Below are 13,961 nucleotides of genomic sequence, written 5' to 3' on the forward strand. Positions count from 1 at the left end.
GTTCAGTTTTTCGTTTTTTGAAAAACAGTTTTTGCTGTAGGAGTGGAGATAACATAGGTTAAAAGTGTTTTGATCAATGCGTTTAGTTAATGATAATTGATAACATAACAAACTTGTCCATCGATTTCTCTGATTTCTTGCTTTTAACATTTTTGTGTTTGCTCATGGTCATGTGTCCTTTGTAGTCTTTATTTAAATTAAATGGCAAAGATACATAGTTGTTTAATACAAACTGCTTGCGTTGATTTACGTAAGTTGGGTCAGAACATGCTTGGTCTAATATTATCATTTTTTCCTTAGGAACATTTAATTTTATATTTAAATATTGATTTACTCTCTGACTGCAATTAATATCGAAAAACATATTTTTTGTACTTTATCAAGGTTTGTTTTAAAAATAAAATAATGATAGCTTTTGATTAATTAAATTTATTTTGATGTTGATGTTCCTTTCTGTTGAATCGGATTGGTCATTTTAACTGATGTTAAGCGTTAACGTGTTAAGTTTAACGAGTGAAAAAATAAAATGTTGTTATTGTTGTAATTAACGAGGTATGTAACCATTAATTATGTATTGGGTGATTCAAAATGATTGTAGATAAGTATGGCAACTATGTACAAAAATGTATGTGGCAACTGTGTGGGTGGGATAGAGTTGACATTTCTTTGACAATTCAGAGTCGCGCGAATTTGAAAATTCTCAAATCAACGCGCAATGGTATAAAAAAGATCAAATGCATTCTTATGAAATGTCATACAAATGGCAACCATACCCCACCCACACAGTTGCCACATACATTTTTGTATATAGGTGTCATACTTATCCACAATCATTTTGAATCACCCAATATTTCTGCTACATTAGTACAGTTGGTTGCAAAAAAAAAACGGGAAACGAAAATTTTCCTAATGTAAATTTGATTTTGTCCATTTGTCAATTAGTTGTCTACTTGACAATAACTATCAGATAATTTTTAAAAATGTCATTGGATTTTGATGTTAATTCTAACCTATCTTTCGTAAAAAGGTTTCACACTATGAAAAAATTGTAAAAATGTGTCAGTTGTATTCTGACAGTTCCCGTTTTTTTCCCACCAACTGTAATATGTGCTATTCCGGACACGGAATCTTGGCCACAACTGACATTTAACTGACAAGTATGTGTGAAGCCATTTCCCTGCTTTTTTGATGTCACAAGAAAAACTTCAAAGTGATTTTTAATAACTGTCATTTATTAATGACACTAATGATTGCTTTACATCAATTTTTTTAGAAATGTCTAAAAAATGTTGGCCAAGATTCCGTGTCCGGAATAGTACTTTCATTCTGTTGAAATGTCTTTCCTAAAAACTTATAGGACTTATTTTTTTTAAATAAGAACGAACATATGGAAGTTTTATTAATTTAATATAGATTTTTTTTATTTATTATTTGTGTTATTATAAGATAGAATCCATATAACAATAAAGTTGTATGCCAGCATGTGATTACAGCTTCAAGGTTTCATAAGTTTACAACACGGGGAAATTGTGACATAAAGAAACATTCTGAAAGGTACCTTTTTGCAGAAGTTATCGTGAACGAAAAAAATTGGATAAAGTTGCATATACGAGTACATATTGCCAAAACCACTAGTCCGATTAGTACCAATAATCATTTTGTACCTACAAATTAAATTCAAATCGGTGAATTCTTGCGGAAGTTATCGCGCACGAAAAAAAATCCGCAGACACAGAAACCACTTTCTTTACGTTTTGAGCATAGGACAATCAGAATTTGATCTTATCTCGGACACGATTTTTAGGCTGTTTCTTCTTACAATTAACAATTGTAATTGAATTGATACAGGTACAGCTTACCAATTAAATCCGACAAAGCTTTTAATATTAATCAGTACCCAGGTACTGACATTTTTTTTTACAAACAAGAATATTTACAACTTTTACATTTTCCAGATACGACAGCGTGTACAAGCCATTTAGCAGATATGTATAAATTGCAAAAATTGGTCTAATTTAATCGAATTTTAGGGTCAAAGAACTTGTCCGATTGATAGTAACGAACTTGGAAATGGCAAAAAATTAGGGGGCGATCTCGAGATAACATTTGCGTCTGACTGATCAGTTTTGCACTGCTACTACGTACGTAGTAAATCCAAGAGTTTCAGATTTTACACGGTAGGTCACATTTTTTGTCACTTAATCGTTAGTTAACCCTTCACACATTTAGATTAAGAATTTCACTGAAGTCGGTTTTGTCTTTCTAAAAATATTATCAAGCGATCAGGTACGGTCAGAACAAGTTTATACTCTAATGTTTCAAATTGAAAAATTATATTCTCAACAAACGGTTGGAAAGGTCCGCTGGAAAGAAAGGATTTTTTCAATATTTCTTTCGACTTTTGAACTTACTCCGTATTTTAGTGATATAATTTTTTTCTGTTGCACAATGGTATCTGTTTTGGTTTAGGAGATAGGCTCGTTAAAGTCAACGTATTTAAAAAGAGCAAAAACGGGAACAGTGATAAAACATGGTAAGTACTATTATAACTAGAGACTGTTACGTAATGTCACTTGTAGTACTCACACCATATTTTTGATGATAGTAGTAATAAATTTAAATCACTTGTCATTATATTATACAAAACGACAAAAAATTTAGATAACCCTCAGTTCAGACCGCATACATAATTTTAGTGTGTCATTGATTCTAAATATACGGTTGTGAAAAATCGTATGCAAATAATCCTAATCTGGATACTTTACGTTGTTAAGAAAAAAATATGTACACGCGCCATACTTTGGTTGCGAAATGATCAACACATCTGACGTGAGTTTTGAATTTCATATTCGTGTTTTGTACTTTATTTGTAGTCCGGTCAACTTCATATACAGGGTATTCCTCACTTGCAGCAACTTGTCGAAAACTTCTAGAAGGTCTAAAACAATCTTACACAATTTAAAAATGGCACAAGCCGAGAGAATTCAAAGTGTTAATTTGTTAACGTCTTGAAGTTGCTGACCCCCTGTACATTTTGTACTTGTAATGCTTTTTTTTTCAAATGTGAGCTATAAAATTAAGACCACCTGTGCATTATTATTGATTATTAATTCTGTGGAAAATTATTTTTAGCGAAATTTATCGCAGAGATAGAAAATATTTTGTATGTATGTATTTTGAATTTTTTTCTTACGTCTTATAAATAACGGAATTGCGTAAAGTGATTGATTTTGTACAGAATAACAAGTTATTTCTCGATAACGTGTAACTCAAATTGATTTTTAAAATAACTTCTTTCGTCTTTCGTTATTTACATTTTTCCGAAAATCGTAACATACATACGAGTACATTATCTTCGTTGTAAGAATTATCCATACATTACTCTAATATTCTTTATTCAATGTTTGTTACTGAATCTACAAATCTGTCAAAGATAAAGGCAAAAAATACGAACTGCACTGTATCAATAACCATCATATTCATTACCATATGATGCTTTATGAGCTAGTTTCTTTGTTTTATTTTTTTAGGTAAAAAAATCACTTTTTCTAGAAAATCAAAACGGGGAAGTCCAACGGTGAAAGATTCGTCGCCATCTGATGCCTGATAAGGGACGTATGGCCATTTATTTTATTTTTTTTAAGAAAAAAAAATCAGTTTTCTAGTTTTGATATTTTTAGCCATTTTTATGGACTACCATCTGGTGTCATCAATAATCATCATTAATAAATGTATTATGCATCTAATGAATTCCATTCTGGCAGCAAGAATTTCAGTAGTACAGTTGCGGCCGTTGAAAACTCAGACACTTTGACAACTCCAAACTTTTGGCTTTGTAAATGGTACTGAAAGTGACGTTTCTCAAAATGTCACTCAAACATTATCCACATTAATTTCTATCTCAATGGCTCTTATACTCACACCGTCCCAATCAGATAATTGCGGCATTCCAAAAGTTACGCGCGATTCCGATCTAATATGTCAAAAACTGACACTGACTTTATAATCTTTCATGAAAATTCTGTTTACGCTAATCAAATTTCGGAATTTGTACAGAGTGTTTAAATCTTTCCTGTCTGAGATTTCAACGGCCGCAACTGTACAAAGAATTTCAAAAATTACCCAAAAATTACTTATATGTACATATGTATTAGGAAATACTTTTTATATGTCAATTTATATCAACAGAGTCTTGAGATATGTAAATGCTGCTGTAAATTAAAGCATTAGTAAATTATTGTTATCGTTATACTGTGGCATTAGAAGTTGAGTTGAGTGTACAATATTCATTTCACATTATAAAAAATGTAACAATGTGGAGGTTAAATCTGTCACCTTAAAGATAAGAAGATGTCATCGTAGATTTTTTGGAACTTACTACCCACGTCAGCTTTTTGGAGACTGATAGGCAGTAAGAAACTGGTATTGACACGAACTTCAAAAATAGTGGAGTCACCTGTTAAAAAAATGTTCTTGTTTTTTTTTTAAATAAAATACTGACTCCTAATTGTTGTAGTTACGAATCAACCATTAGAAGAACGAATTCAGAAAGTACAACTGGGTGCTTTGGTAAAAAGTACAAATTAGACACGTATGTATGTACTAGTCAAAAAATTAATAATGTGCCAGCACCACCTGGTTTGTCGACCGTCGGCAAAAAATCTACTTGGCAATGTTTTTAAATGTACATTTTAACAACGTCCCTGACCTGACTTTTTATACGTCTCGCATATATTTTTTTGTTTATTTATAATCATCGCATGTAAGTACAGAACGAACATAATATTCTGGTCACGTTGGAACACCGATAAAAAAAAAGTTTCACAAAATAACTCAACCGGTTGGAAATATTTTGGCGCCGTTTTTTCCATCTTTTTGTTTTAATTACCATTTAAATTGGGTCCACAAATCTCGATTTGTGCGGGGCCTCTGTGGGGGTTCGGATTCTTCCCCCGGAGGAAATCGCTTCGATGTACTGGTAACATAATAATTCTCCTTGACCTTGAGCTTTCGTCTGCTAAATCGAATGCATTTCGTAATATGCAATGCGAGATTAGATGCATAGTTATTTATTTGCATTCTGATTAAATGTCAAGGATGCATCCGGGTCCCTGAACGTTTACGGACGGCGGCCATTGATAATATTTTCAAAAATCGAAAAACTCGCCGAGGAAACGAAGACAATGTCCATTGACGCAACTACTTCTGGCACAAATATTGCCGCTGACAGATAAACAATTATGTAATTGCGCAATTATTATGAACTGGTTATGCAAATCGTATATGAAAATAATCTACAATCGATGAGAAAAAAGGCTAATAAATGTAATAATACTGTCGTTTCGATATTAATTATCGATATTTATATACAATCGTAATTGATATGAGGTTCAACGGAGTTCACTGGTTTTAATACAGTTTATTGAGTGGAAAACCTTGATGAGACATACTTATTTTTGAAAATCCCAAGTTAACACGCCTTATATGTAGCTGCGAAGTGTACTTTTCAACTAAACGCGTTTATTTATAGCAACGCAATTACAATATTATTATTAATTCCTCTACTACATATGTATCGTTATTGTTACAATCACCAACTATGAACAATAAACATAATTTTCTCATTTTCAATGTCAAGTTCTGGACCTAATTTCGTTATAACGAGTATTATATGTACCAAGAGGGGCATCGGTTACGCGCAGGCGAGAAATCTCGACTTCTAACTAAATAAAATTGTCTAAATTTTTCACACTTACCTGGGTATTGGTAAGGTATATTCCATAATTTTTTGATAATTTTTCACTTACAACCAGAAAGTCCAGTTCTGATTTTTATACTGACCCACACAGATTCACTTCATATAATTATTTACGAAATCAGCGGAAAAAAACACCAATTAGATTTTGAATTAAACGCAATTTTACATTTTAAATTTGCTGCTACTTGTGCTGTCATAAATTTAGGTAACAATGGAAACTGTCAATTTTTTGGCAAAACTGTAAATAAGTGGCTTCAAAACGGTCGGCTACTAGTGAATGATCCTTTTGTTGGCAAATTACACCATTTTGCCATAAATCACGCGTCTGGTTTGCGTTTAAATAAAAAAGCGAATTATTTAGCCAACCAAGTCAAAATTTGTAATTGTGACATCAGGGTTTGATGCGCTGGCAGGTAGATAGAGATTCATTTTAGTGTAAAAACATTATAAGTAAATTAATAGTTAATGTCAGAAAACTAACAAAACTGTTACGGCCTTATTTATTAACAAAAAAAAATAACGAGAAATATCTGTTTACGGACACCCCCCATGAACGGACACCTCTGTTCAACGGACACATTTTCATAGTCCTAATCTCGGAAATAGGAAATCTCGTATATAGGAGCCTCTCTTAAACGGACTCTCCATTGGGTGGACCCGGACACGATATTTCTACACGAATCACGCAAAAATCTCCGTTGAACGGACAACATCAAATTATAACGATGTACCTATGCACAAGCGCTCTCTCTTATGTAATCATCAAATCAAGCAGTTTACAAGGCGTTGGTGTGGTCATTGACTGTAGAGTGTGTCTCACTATAACTTATAACTTTAACTTTAAAATATTTAAAATGTCCGCGAAACGCCACATTTGACACTTAAAGAAAAAATTCAAATAGTGAATGTTTATAATAATGAAAAAAGGAATCACATGTGAAAATTATGGGAACACTATTGCAAATGACGATTTTTTAATAGAAGACGACCTACCTTTGAAAAGCTTAGCTGAAATGTGGAGAAATTCTTTACATTTCCAAGATATCGTCTTTAAAACAAATACCCGGCAAACAACATTATTGGACTATTTTAATATGATATAATTATGTATCATTTGTTTGGTGTGTTAATCAAAAATACATACATAATATGTACAGTTGTTGCAAAAAAAAAACGGGAATTGTCAGAATAAAATGGACACATTTTTACTATTTTTCATAGTGTGAAACCTTCTTACGGAGAGATAGGTTAGAATTATGGTCAAAATTCAATGACATTTCAAAAAATTCTTTGATAGGCACCCTACTTCGTGCACCTATTCAATCTATGTCGAGTCTGTATAATGCAGTTTGTAAAGATTTTGACATCTATTACGTTTCTGGGTGTTACTTTCGAAAATCTCTTACGATCTATTTTTGTAAATAAAAGTTAGGATGAATATCATTCAGCATTAATTTAGTTTCATGTAATATTATGGGTGTTACTAATGTCATGTTTTGTAATTTTTGCTCTGTAATTGGTTCTTCTAGAACTGTTGGGCAAATAAACATTAGTATTATTATTATTATCAAGTAGACAGTAAATTGACAAATGGACGAACCTAATTTACATTAGTAAAATGTTCATTTTCCTTTTTTTTGCAAGCATCTGCAACTACATACTTGTTTGTTTGTTTTTTAATTATATCATTTTAGTTTGTCCCTTAAGCGGAGACCTCCCTAAAGCGGACAACTTTTTACGGTCCCGGAGGTGTCCGTCCAACTGAGATTTCATGTATAAAAATCTCAAATATACCTTACTAATAATTAGTTAGGCAGACTCCAGTCGTTTGGCGAAGGGACATTAGATGGGAATGTGCAGCAACGCTATTTCGTTTGACTGTTCTGTGGTTCGATCAGGTCCATTTATTAGTAAATAAGAGTGGTTGCTATTAGTTCGATATTTGGACCGCGCAAGTTTCCCCCACCAAATGTCCCTTCAGCGCTTCAGCCCCTAACAGAACTCTATATAAAATATCCCTCATTTTAATTAATCAGAAGTCTCGCCTGCGCATAACCGATGCCCCTCCCAGTATAAATGTGTATACTCGTACATACAGCGTGTCCCAAAATTGGCGTACTATTTACTACCTTATCGAAGATGTTTAATCGTACCATCACTATCGGATAGCAAAAAAAACTAGACAAGGTGTTGCTTTAAATGCTTTAAATTTGTGCCGTCTTGTTTCGATTGTGCACTGTATCTAGTGGAATATTGGCATGAGTGAGCTCCTGACCAACTGAAACTGTAAAAGTCACTGTCAGTGTCAAATCACTGATTGCCGCATTTTTTTCCTTCGAATCAAAATAAGTCTTTAGTAAAAGTTAAGAGTGTTAAGACCACAGACGACCATAGCAGACGACGATGAGTATACAAGTGATCAAGGTTAGGTTAGTAAAATTCTGTAACTTTGAAGTAAATTTATTTTCAGGTTAACTGTTCTCTTCCAAATTCTCTCTTCTAATTATCAGTTTCTCCTAAACACATTTTTTCAGGATAAAAAGGATTTTTAGGATTGCAATGGGGTACACCGTGGAACAGACTACTTTCATTATTATTTCATTTTATTAAAATGGTGTACGAGATGAAAACAGAATGCAATCATGTGAGGATCAATATCTCGCAAAGTTTCCTAATTTAGAGATGGAGGAACAATCTTTAATGACCCACATTCGATGGATTGTGAATAGACAAAACTAGAGATGTTTCAAAGGAAAAGTCATCAAGAAGGCTTCAAGTTGGTGAAGATTTGAGAGAGAGAATGGAACAAAATCCCAGAACATCATTGCTGAGACTGTCAGCACAATCAGGTGTACCACTGAGCACATGTCAGAAAATTGTGAAGAAAAGATTAAATTTGCACCCTTATAAAATGTCATTGTTTCAAGAACTGAAACCAGCAGATTATCCACGTCGTGTTGCTGGTTTTTAAACAATATGAATGATAACAGAACTTTGCATTTGTCATTCTTTTCAGACAAAGCATGGTCCTGCTGTAAGTTCCTAACCTGATTGTAGTCAGGGAGACGTTAGAACTAATAAGTATACCTCTTCTTCCATATTTGTTGCTGATTTCGTTAACGACAATTCCAGATTGGATCAACGCATGCACGGAACCTGTCTGACGTCACTCATCTTGTGTATCCTGCCCCTCCACATTATAACATTGGAAATCAAAAACAATAAAACCTTGCTAGACAGTCAAATAGCTTTAATTTGTTGCCATATAACACATAAATAAAATGTCTTATTTACAAAGATTTCATTCTTTCATTTTCCATCAACAGTTTTGGAATCTTGTGGTACCTAACACTGTTTCCTCGAAACTTATTAAAACAAAAATGATTCAGTACCCATTGAATAATTACCAGCAACAATTCAGTTCTACACACCTGTGGTTGAACACCAGTGGATAAGTTTACAAAACTGAAATTGAGAAAATTAAATTTTATTGTCTGTATGAGATGGATTGAACCATATGAACTTTAAAGTTCACTTTGATAACAAATCCCGTCTTGATGGATTTTAGTCACTGTTACTCACGGTATTAAAACGTTGGAACAATCTCTTTAAACGAATCTTCACTGTTGTGGTTAATAATTCAAAGAATCTTTTTTGAAGGTAAACATAACCTCCTAATGTCAAGAATAATAATCTACTTCGTATCATTTTCGTATGGAACTATGGACCGGCAAAAGAAAAAATTTCATTTGTTTTCATGGGCTCGTTGACTACAAACATTTATAATAACCCTGTATAACTTGGTGAAAAATGAGTCATGTTGTATTTGTGAGGTTATCATTTTAGAATATAAGAAACGTCATGATATATTCGCTAAAATTATACACATGAATTTAGCAGTTAAATTCAACTTATTAAAGGATACACAACCACATTATATGTATTTATAAACCAGAAAGTTGTTTGGAAAATGACAATTACAAATTCGTGCTACGCACTCATGGTGTTCATAAAGCGAATGACCATTCGTGATACCACAACAAAAATATTCGACAATCTTTGACTATTCGTGGTATTATAACTGAATATTTATTTAATGTAAAGTTCCAATCAAAATCTACCTTTATCAAAAGAAGGGGGCATTTGGAAAAGGCAAATAGTATAAAAGTATAATAGTTATTTAGACAACGATTGTTAGAAGTGCAACTTTTTTTCAGTGTGGAAGTTTATTAAACGAGTCGTAGACGAGTTAAATAATCCACACGCATGAAAAAAAAGCACGTTAACACGAGTTGTCTATAAAACATTTTTAAATTTCATAAATCAAAACCTATTTTAACTGTAATTTATGCTTCCATTTTGGTCAAGTGCGGTGGCCGGTTGTGGTAACTACGGAAACATTATATGTTTATTGTTTTAAAATTAATTTGTCAGTTTTATGTCAGTCTCAATAAAAGTCAAAATGAGTGATTCAGATGAAGGTCCTGAAATTACTAGTGGACTAAAGAAAGGTGGGTTTAATGTTACTAATTGTTCTAATCGTTATTTCAATTTTCATTTTGATAAATCAATTCTCTGTAGAATACGTAGGTATATCGTTCATTCTTGGATTAAAACCAAGCAGTTAAAAAAAGTTGCTGACATCATAACTTTTTTTCACTAAGTGAAAAAAAGTGATACTTCTAACACTAAAATCAATGAAAAATAGTCAACTTTTTTTAATGAAATTTTAAAAAATAAATTTTTAAACTGTCAACTGGAATAGTGTCAAAAAAATGACAATAAATTTTTCAAAACTGACAGAAATTTGATGTCCCATTTTTTTGCCCGCAATGGTACGGTCGGTAGACAAATAAAACTGGGACACTTAAAATTTAATCTATGTAAATCAGACCATTGAATTGTCAATATATTTGTCAGTGTCTATATAATATGTCATACTAAAGTTAACCTATTTGTGATAAAGCCGTAATTAAACGAAGAAAATTTGTAAATTTTGACTTATGTGATTGTCATTTTTGTCCCAGTTTTATTTGTCCATCGACTGTACGTCGTGCCACTTTCAAAGTCCTCTAAATCAGCAAATAAGTCCAATTGAATTTTTTTACATTTTTCTTAGGTTTACTGTAATCTCTTATATGTATACCGTAGTACACCATTCGTTAGTGTGTCATTTTTTGGACATCTGTATGTATCTACAATAAAAATTTTAAATATTGTACAGGAAGGACCCAAACTTTCTGATTTAACATTAGTTTACAGGAAGAAATAAAAAACTTTCTTCATTTCTCTCTTTTTTTCTATTAAGTCATTTAAAAACTAATTGTTTTCTGATCTACTTGGAGAACAAAGCATTCCAAAAAGCGACCAAAACATATTCCATTACGTTTTTTGCTAAATTAATGATGTTTATGGATGACAGAACATGTTTAGGGAATCCTCGATCATTAACAAAGATCTAAAAGGTTCCTGATGCGACAGGAATTTAGTAATAGACCGGTTAGAATGAAGTCCAGACCTGAATCCTACAAAACATCAACCAGCTAGCCTTGATGAAGTTGGACAACATTTGATTAAAATTTGGTACAACATTAATCAAAACTAAAAAAAATCACTTTTTTATACTGCTCATAGCATTGACAAGAGATTTTAGTTTTTCGTGCAGTTCTAGAAAATAATGACGCACACTAGAAGTTTCTTCTGAATGTTGAAATATATAGTTTGCTGTCAGTACGTATCAAATGTAAGACAACAAATTCTCTTTTTATGATTATTTATTGCATTTTCACGAGACAACTTATTATTATTGCTAAATATTACTATACTAAATATTTCATTACGGCCGGTTTCACCGAAGTAACTTAAATTTAACTACAGATTAAAATATGCGAAAACATTGTTATAACAATAGGTAATCATTGGTAACGAAGCATTTTAATTTAACCTACAGTTAACGTTAACTAGCGTTGGTGAAATCGGCCCTTAATATAGTAAAAGTGGTTCTGGTGAAAAATTCGTTAGAATGATGATGAAGTACTAATTGGTCATATCAGTAATGAAGATGACGACGCCCACATCCTCGACCTCTTCGTTTTTTCTGTTGTGATCTTCCGTATCCGTTCTGTCAAGACTGGTCCCATCCAAAGTATTGTGAAATTAAATTTGTTTAATTATCTTGAAAAAAAAGCAAAGTTGCATTAAACAAATACGAAAAGGCAGTTGAATGTACTCGTAACAATGAAATAATTTTGCATTTTGTTACTCATCATCGTCATTGTCGCTGTTTTCTAAGTCCGAATCGGAATCTTCAACCAAATTAACAATAATTGGGTATTTGTCATGGATGCTAAAGTTTCCCATAAGCCTTGTCCTTGTCCTTCATGTACATACTTCTGGGACTGAAGCCTGTACAGCGCTTAGGGAGAGTTTTATTTTACATTAGAATTTACGGAAAAAACATCCGCCACTGCTTTAATCAATTCATTTTTGTAATGACGAACTAGAGTTACTAAATTTAGTAACTTTTGTCTTGCGAACACACCCTTTTCCCGCGAATTTGGGCTTTTAAAAGCTTAGGTTATGGGTTGCGTTATTTGTTCTGTCAAAACTGTTTTCAAGTATAGTGAAATTAAATTTATCTAATCCCGTGGGATAAATTATACTTATCCCACTAATTTTGAGTGGGATAAGAACTTCATTACCTCACGCATTTTCATTATCTCACTCAGTGGCATAAGTAAATTCTTATCCCACTGAGTGCGGCAATGAAACTCATTTATTTCACTGGCGAAAATCAATAGATAAGATTTATTTTTTTAATTTGGGGCGGTCTTAGATAAAATTTTGTATATAACACGTGGGCTAAAGCATATTACAGGAAACTCGTGTGATTACAGATGAACTCGGGCTAACGCCCTCGTCATCTGCAATCTTCACACTCGAGTCCTGTAATATTGCTTTTATCCCATTAATTATGTAAATAACTATTATTATTTTATTATTAAAAAAAATGGCAAGGTTACACTAAACAAAAAGCAGTTGAACCTAACGATGAAATAATTTTGCATTTTCCTACTCATCCTCGTCATCGTCGCTGTTTTCTAAGTGCGAATCGGAATACTCAGCCAAATTAACAATAATTGGGGACATGTCATGAATGCTAAAGTTTCCCACAAACCTTGTCCTTGTCCTTCATTTAAAATTTTGTATAGGTACTTCTGGGACTGATACCTGTACAGCACTTACGGAGAGTTTTATTTTATATTAGAATTTACTGAAAAAATATCCGCCACTGCTTCTACAATTTAGTAACTTTTCATTACGTTTCCGTTATCTTTTATTTTGTTGAAAGCCTTTAAAATGTGCTGCTTCGTCAGCTTCATTCATTCATTTTGGCAGCAACAATAATATCGGGTGTTTTTTTTTTAATTTCACCTCATAGTAGGCGTTGAAGAGTCCATTGTGAATGCACTATACGGGGTACGGATCACCGATCAACTGTTTAAATCTGACGTTTTACAGGAGTGGTGCGTTCACATCAATTCTTCAACGCCTACTACCAGGTGAAATTTAAAAAAACACCCGATATGACAATTTAAATCCTTGCCAACTGTCTAATTTGTATTTATTTTGTAAAAAAATCTAACAGAAAAAGTTCCAGCTGGTTCGTCATTACAAAAATGAATGAATTATAGTTATTTATTTAAATGTAGGTAGTGTAATAATTGACGTTATTAATGTCAAAATTCAGTTGTTTTCATGGGTAGCCAGATCTACATATGTACATATTTACAAAATAAAACGTTTAATTAAATTAAATCGTATTTTATTATTTTTCTCGATTTTTTCCTCATGTAAGTGTCACCTTTTTTATACGTTCAAATGTAGAAAAAAAAGAGAGTGCTTAAGACCGCACGACAGAAGTGAAAACTTCTATGACGCCCGTTATTGATTTTAAGTATGTAATATGTATTTTATAATTATGTAGTTATTTATCCAACGAGTTTCTGTGTAAATTGGGCTTTTCTAATTGCCCGAGGGACAAGATTAAAACACGAGCGTGGCGAGGGTTTTAAGGCCTCGAGGGCAATTAGAAAAGCCCAATTTACCCAGAAACGAGTTGCATACAAAACTTTATTGTTTGAAACGACATCCCTGAAGCTTCCAAATCTTTTAAAAATGGTTTCGCATTTGCTTTTGACAA

The 13,961-nt window shown here is 32.6% G+C and overlaps 1 long non-coding RNA gene across 1 annotated transcript; it reads left to right on the top strand.

Moving 5' to 3' along the window:
- The first annotated feature begins 563 nt into the window (after positions 1-563).
- LOC138125661 (uncharacterized) lies at positions 564-9,089 on the top strand. The gene is made up of 3 exons (XR_011157506.1): positions 564-2,177; positions 3,531-8,020; positions 8,608-9,089. It is a non-coding gene; the product is annotated as an uncharacterized lncRNA (long non-coding RNA).
- The last annotated feature ends 4,872 nt before the right edge of the window (positions 9,090-13,961 follow it).

This window comes from Tenebrio molitor, chromosome 3, assembly GCF_963966145.1.
Source record: "Tenebrio molitor chromosome 3, icTenMoli1.1, whole genome shotgun sequence".
NCBI classification, from domain to species: Eukaryota; Metazoa; Arthropoda; class Insecta; order Coleoptera; family Tenebrionidae; genus Tenebrio; species Tenebrio molitor.